This window comes from Caloenas nicobarica, chromosome 14 (assembly GCF_036013445.1).
Source record: "Caloenas nicobarica isolate bCalNic1 chromosome 14, bCalNic1.hap1, whole genome shotgun sequence".
NCBI classification, from domain to species: Eukaryota; Metazoa; Chordata; class Aves; order Columbiformes; family Columbidae; genus Caloenas; species Caloenas nicobarica.
In genome coordinates this window covers 14,645,089-14,651,856 of record NC_088258.1, presented here as the reverse complement: position 1 = coordinate 14,651,856, position 6,768 = coordinate 14,645,089, and positions in this window count along the sequence as shown.

Below are 6,768 nucleotides of genomic sequence, written 5' to 3'. Positions count from 1 at the left end.
TGCTAAAGATATAAAATCATGGGAAATCACTTTGCAACACAGGATTGTGTGGCCTACTTCTGATACTTGCTAGACCCCTCTCTATATCACATCTGGCTTTTCTAAATGAGGATAACGCCGTATCATGTTGTACATGAATACAGAGAGGGCAGGCTGCTCCATCCAGCAAGCTACTGCCGAACGGTGGCTTTTTGGGAGAAATTTCTCCGAATATAGAGCAAGTTCCAGAAACAATTTGTGTTTGTATTGCAATACATGACTGCAGAGCTGTGGAAGGGCTCCTGGTGATGGGTGACTGGAGGCAGGAGCGGCTCTGGTCCTGGAGACGTCCCTGGTAACCCGGTTTGAGTTCATGGGCACACCCGAGCGTTTCATACTCAGAAACACTTCACAGCAGCTTCTATCACTGACCAACCTTGGGACACGACTCAGGAGGGAGGAGTGAGGAATCTCCTGGTTTGTTTCCCAGCAGGGAAGACTGTTCCCACTGGTAACGTTTTCCTCACTCTCTGTGCCTTTGTATGGAGGCAAAGGAGATTTTATCGTTTACTTCTGTTACTACCAAACCATAGAATAAAGCACTTAATTTGCATGTCATATACTATTTTTACAATGTATGAAGAATAATATTTGTGTTGAGCTGTTATATATTGACAATAGTCCCCACCCTATTTATCAAATCCTGGACCTGACCAAGCAGAGGAGTAAAAATCACTTGGAAATTTGGATCTTCTTGAAGCCTTTACTTCTAAAAGCTGGAGGCTTTCCCAGTTCACACAGCTACTCTAACAGCTAGAAATAGTTTCTCCCATCCTTATGCCAAGAACTCAATTAAGAAATAAATATATAGCAGAAAGGAGGCAGTTCTAAGAGAGCTGAATTCTTTTAACAGTTCTTGACAGAAGAAGAAAAAAGGAAAAAAAAAAAAAAAGAAAAACCACTTTGTCTGAAACAATCAACATCAGTGAAAAGTCAGCCTGAATCAAAGCCCCGAATCTGAAAATTTGGGGGGGTTGGGCTGGAGATGGTGGGGCTGAAAATAGTTCTGACCACCATGAATTCCAGCTGCATCTGACTGTGCCTTTGTTCAGGAACGTTCTATCCAGGACCTTGGCTCCGGCGCTCACTCGTACAGTGTCAGTGCGAACAACACGGAATTTTTCTGAACACTGTGTGAACTCCGAGTGGCCGCCTAAACCCAGGGATCTAGCACACTCAGTACTGTTCCAGAGCACCATTTTGCACGAGAACAGTAATTCCCGGAGATTCAGCTGCCATCAGCTAGAAAATAAGTCACCATTTACTACTTAGAATTCAAGTTAGATGGATAATGCAGAAAACCTGGATTGTAGTCTTGTTCTGCCAGCGATTTACTGCATAAATGAATTTACAGTCAGGCTCCAGAATGCAGTTAATCCCAGTTTTGACGGGAATACGTCAAAGGAAATGCATTTCTAACAGTCAAAGATACTCACCCAGATAAACCTGAGAATCTCTTAAAAAGAAAAGTAATAAAAAATAAACATTTCAGCTTTTTTTCCAAAGATGTCTCTTCCTACAAACTAGATCATTAATTATTGTACTCACATGCAGCCACAGACATCAAGCAGCCAGATCTACAGTATTCCATGTATAAACCCAGAAATTTAACATGCAGTTCCATAATACTTGAAAGATAAGATCTGTTTCATAGCAAATAGACTAACGCAGAAAAGACCAAAACCTGTCCCTGCCTGTTTCAAACAATGAGATAATTTTACTTCCAGACGAGCTACTTCCTAACATTATCTAAACTATAGCTCATAAAAGTTTATGGACTCAACCTCCAAATACAGAGTAAGAAAACAATGGATCTAAGTATCTTCGCTAACAATAATCCCAGTTCAGTGCCACAAGGCACTTATAGTGAAGGTGACTTATTTTACCCAAATCTACCAGTCGGGTTTTTTGCTTGTTTCATTTTAATTTAAAAGATCACAGCAAGGAAGCAGAATTTGTCATGTCCAGATTAAATGCCTTGCTACGCGGAATTTACAGACGGTGTCCCCAGTCAATATATGTGATGGTGCCCATACAACAAGTTTTTCCAGGACATCTGGGAAAGACCTGGCATGTGCTTTCAGCACGGGATATTAAGGTGCGAATAACAGGAGACAAGGAATATTAACTGTGGAGATAAAGGAGTGCTGAGTTTGGGAAATTGCGTTTAAATACCATTACAATTTGGTAATACAGTTGCACTTTTTCATAACATAACTGTATTTTAATTTTATGGTAGGCACCTCTCAACACGTGCCTTTCCCCCCACCGCCTTCCTAGCGGTGCATTTTGGCAGTTCCATTTTTACCTAAAGTCAAGGAATACCTGGTTCTGTATTTACTTAATTTTCTGCACTTATACAACACAACTCCTGATAGGTTCTGGAAATAATAGCAAAATGAATGCATTTAAACTACATTCAGCAGAGACGAGATTTCAAATTTCTCTCTTCTTGAATCTGAATAAGAGAATTCTCTGTTAGATAATCGAGTTTTTAGCCCACAAGCAGCTATGCTACGTGGTTGTCACTATGCACAATGGTTTTGGCTCATTTTCTTTCATCATTGTGAGAGAAACCATCCAGGGCAACACCTTCTACAGAAGAGGTTCAGCAGAACAGTTGCAACATAGCAGAAGTAGATAAACCACTCACAAAGAAAAGCAAAAGCAGATTGCTCTGGACCTCAATTCTGACACCAAAGCAGTAGTTTACAAACTACCATTAAATTTTCACTTTGTTTCTGCATTTCTTCCCCCCCATATTTTTTTTTTAAGGAAGTCCATCCCAAGTAGATTACAGGCTTCTTTTTCAAACCAAGGGATTAAATTCTTAGCGTAAATACACAACAAATTCCAACAATTAAAAATAAATAACCAATACCAAATAAATAAATAATGCTTTACCATGCAATAAAGAATTTAAATTTATAGAGGATGTAAACCAGCAAATCTTTCTTCCAATGCAAATTGCCTTGTAGTATTAAACAATGATAGAAATTTCAGTATCACTGAATTATGATCCCACATCACGTAAGAACACGCTTGCTCTCCTCAAGCCATAAAACAACTGCTGGCTTCTCATCACGTGCATCACCAGTTCTGATCTGTTCTCTGGCCTCAAGCCTGCTGAAAACCGTGCTATAAAACAAACTGCCTATTAAAACTTAGTCAGGAAAATAAGATACAGGTCAGACTGGTCTACGTATCATTCGGTGAAGGAAAGACCCTCCTAACTATTTGGACTTCATAGCTCTAGTTATTTTTCAATTGGAATCCATAAATGTTTATCCAGCCTTCCTATGATGTCCTTTGATCTCTTACATTTTTGTTTTTAAAAACACAGATAAGAGTCCTGTATCCATATTAGACAAATAAGTAGAGGAGACAACACAGCGGTTTGAACTTTTGTTTGGATTTTCTCTCGGGGTTTATAAACACCAAGGCTGTCCTTCATTGGTTGCCAATGCAAAGAAATTCAAGCTTATATATAATAAAATACCCATGCTGATCTGGTGTGTTTAATGCAATGCAGACCTACTCTATACAAATGAGGCTCCTTATCAGTTGTGTTTGTTGGTTTTGTTTTGATTTTGTTTTTCTCTAAAGGCATTTACTGTTGTGTTACTATCACCCAACTCTCCAATATTAAATGGAATTTTTAAAGTGGAAAAAATTGAAGGGAAATATGCCTAAATAAACAAGGCAGAGGTTGTCTTCTGATGGGAAATTTCTTAATGTTGTGAAACAAACATTCACAAAAAAATTCATCACAAGAAAACCAGGCTTTAAACAAACAAGGACAGTGGTGAAAATAATCTCCAGGTCAGAGGGCAGCAAGGGAAGCATGGTCAGGAAGGTGATGGGACAGTGAGTGCCACTGGGTCCCCATTCTGCAGAGCCCAAGACCCCATCGGTTGTTTCCCAGCCCAGCAGGGCTGGCACAGCTGAGCTGCGGTGACACTGCGGTGACAGACACACTGAACCATCCCACGTCCTGCAACATGCTGCTTGTGGCCTCTGCATCCCACCTCGGTCCCCTGCCTCAGCACACAAAGAGGAAAAGTGTCTGTAGAACAGGCACCTGACACCATAGGCTCAGGCTAAATATCCAGGCACTTCACATGCTCCCGTGTAGTTAGGGCAGTGTAGGAGGAAGATCAATGTTGTTTGAAAAGCTCAGCTTCAGAAACACACACAGTCATGTTATCACAAACATACAATAAATGGGAGCGTATTCACCCCCCCGTATCACATCTGTGCCCTGCAGGCAATGTTCTAGCAGAAGTCTGTGAAACTCGTACTTGCAGCTATCTCAGACAGCTCCACCTACAACTGTCTCTGTTCTGGCTCTGCCGGTGTCTGACTCGATGCCAGAAATGTGTACGTGATCCCCTGATGTTCCTATGCAGCGCTAGGTGGGTTTAACTACCAAGCATATACAAATACAGCATACAGGAAAACAGGGTAAACATGAAAATGGACTCAGGAGTTTTATTTGCATCTGTTGTGTTTGTTTGCATACACTGCAGAGAAGCACAGGGATCCCAACCTCTGGGGAAGGGCTGTGCTGCTGCCCAGGCACGAGGGAGCTCCAGCCCTGCCCCGTGTCCAGGCGGTTTGTGATACTGCTGCACTGCAGGTGCTGCCCCAACTTCAGCCCACGCACCGACCTGATTCAAGGTGAACCAAGGATTTTGTACACATTTTACTGCCAAACTGAGCTCCATGCTGCCACGGTTAACACATTACCTCAGTCAGCTGCAGTATTGCTGGATGCTTTTGTCGCAGTCTCTGTCCTGTTGGCCACTCTCTCCCCCAGCATCAGCGTTTTCTAGACCTCAAACATCCCAACCCAGAACTGGCACTCACAGTCCTGCTGGTTGCCACTGGCCCCAGGTTCCTGGTTCCAGGGTCCATTCCTAACCCCACTCCTTTGAGGAACAGCAAGGCCAGCTGCAGAGCCCCGCCAAACAGCCTTTATCACAGGAGCAGGAGAGGCAGCAACCACAGGGCTGGGCTGTCCACAGCTGAACAAGGGCGGGCTGGCCAAACGCAGCAGGTGGAATTCGAACTGAACTATGCACAAGCATCCTTCATGCTACACACATTTTACCAGATTGCAGGACATGTTGGCTAACCGGGTAAAAAAACCATATTTGCATACACAAATCATTTTCTTGGCATGTGTTTTTTGCTGCTTTTGGAGCTTGCCTGTCTTAGGAGCAATTTATATGGACTGTTAATCTTAGCTACAGGTACCAGTGTTTGGAGAAGTGCTCATGAACCTTTGCATCAGATCCGCATGGAATTCAACAAGAAACCTCTCTGTCCCCCTGTAGCAGAGTATATATTTGAGTGAACCATGACAGTACTGAAAGGGACAACTTTTTTTATCAGGAAACCAGCCATCCTGGTCAGCTACTTGGCAACTGCTTTGGTACTGGCAGGTCAACAGGGCTGGCTGTGATGGAGACTTGTGATGAATGTTGTTTACCTCTAAATCGTCAGTACCAGTGATGTACCTGAAACAAACATCCACCTCTCAGGGAATGGCTTTTCAATCAAGAATAGAATTTGTGACAAGTGCTACGCATCCTCCCTTTGACTCTCTGAAGGAAGGAACAAGCAGCTGCTTTCTCTGCAGGGTTTGGGGTCCCACTCTTGCTGTGCACGCTCTTGTTAGAGTTTCACAGAATGGTGCCTGGACAGGGAGGAGCCACCAAGAAAGCTCAGCTCCGCATGTAGCTGCTGCAGAACTGGGGTTGTGCTCTTGCTGGTTCAGTCTAGTTTGGCTGAACCGGCTGCCGAAACGGCAGCTGCTTGTTCTAACCTGCCGCCACAAGCACCAGTCTGTGGCGGCTGCTGCTCCCCACCCGCGCACCCTGCCCTGCCCCTCTCCTTGGGAGCTACAACGCAAACACTTCTCATCCCACCGCTTCTCCTTGCTGCTGGCTCAGGCTCTGTATCCCCACTTCACCTTTCTCATGTACAGCAGAGCCGGGTCCCTCCCTCCCGCCGTTCCGTGCACAAAAGAAAGGCACCACCGTGCCTCCAATTCATGCAGGAAAATAACTATCAAATAGACGCAGGACAAAAGCTGTTAGACACCAGTGACACAAACACTGTCTGCACAGTGCAGCCACCTCAGTGTCTGCAAAGACACATTGCACACACTGTCGTGACGGGGGCAAGGCGCAAAGAGCGATCAGCTTTCTAGCTGAATTTTGTAGTTAGAAGGCGCCACGCCGAGCTACGTGGGCTACAGAAATCAATTGGCCTGTTACCCATGTTCAAACCAGAGAGTTTTATGAGTAACCGCTAATGGATGCCCTGACCACACATCACAAAATATTCCTCCCTCTTCCAGAACCTTCAAGCTGGGCTTATTCCTTAAGTCTACAGGAAAAGAAGGAAGAGTTCATCTGTACAAGTTTAGTGCATTGACTGAGCATGAATGTATTGATTTGCCCAATCAAAATAGTGGTTCATATGTTTCTCCTCATGCTTGTTGGTCTGAGCAGGGAGAGCAGGGCTGTACAGCTGGATGGAGGAATGCCTTTTGAAAATCTACTCTGAATAGTTCATTAAAGAGTTTTGGCATGGCTCAGGTTTCCTGTGTTCTGAACACTGAACAGACAATAAGTGCCTATGCAAACAATGGTACTTTAGTAAAAGTCACAGCTCTATACGAAGTCATGAGAAAGAAATATGGCCTCACAGAGAAGTGAG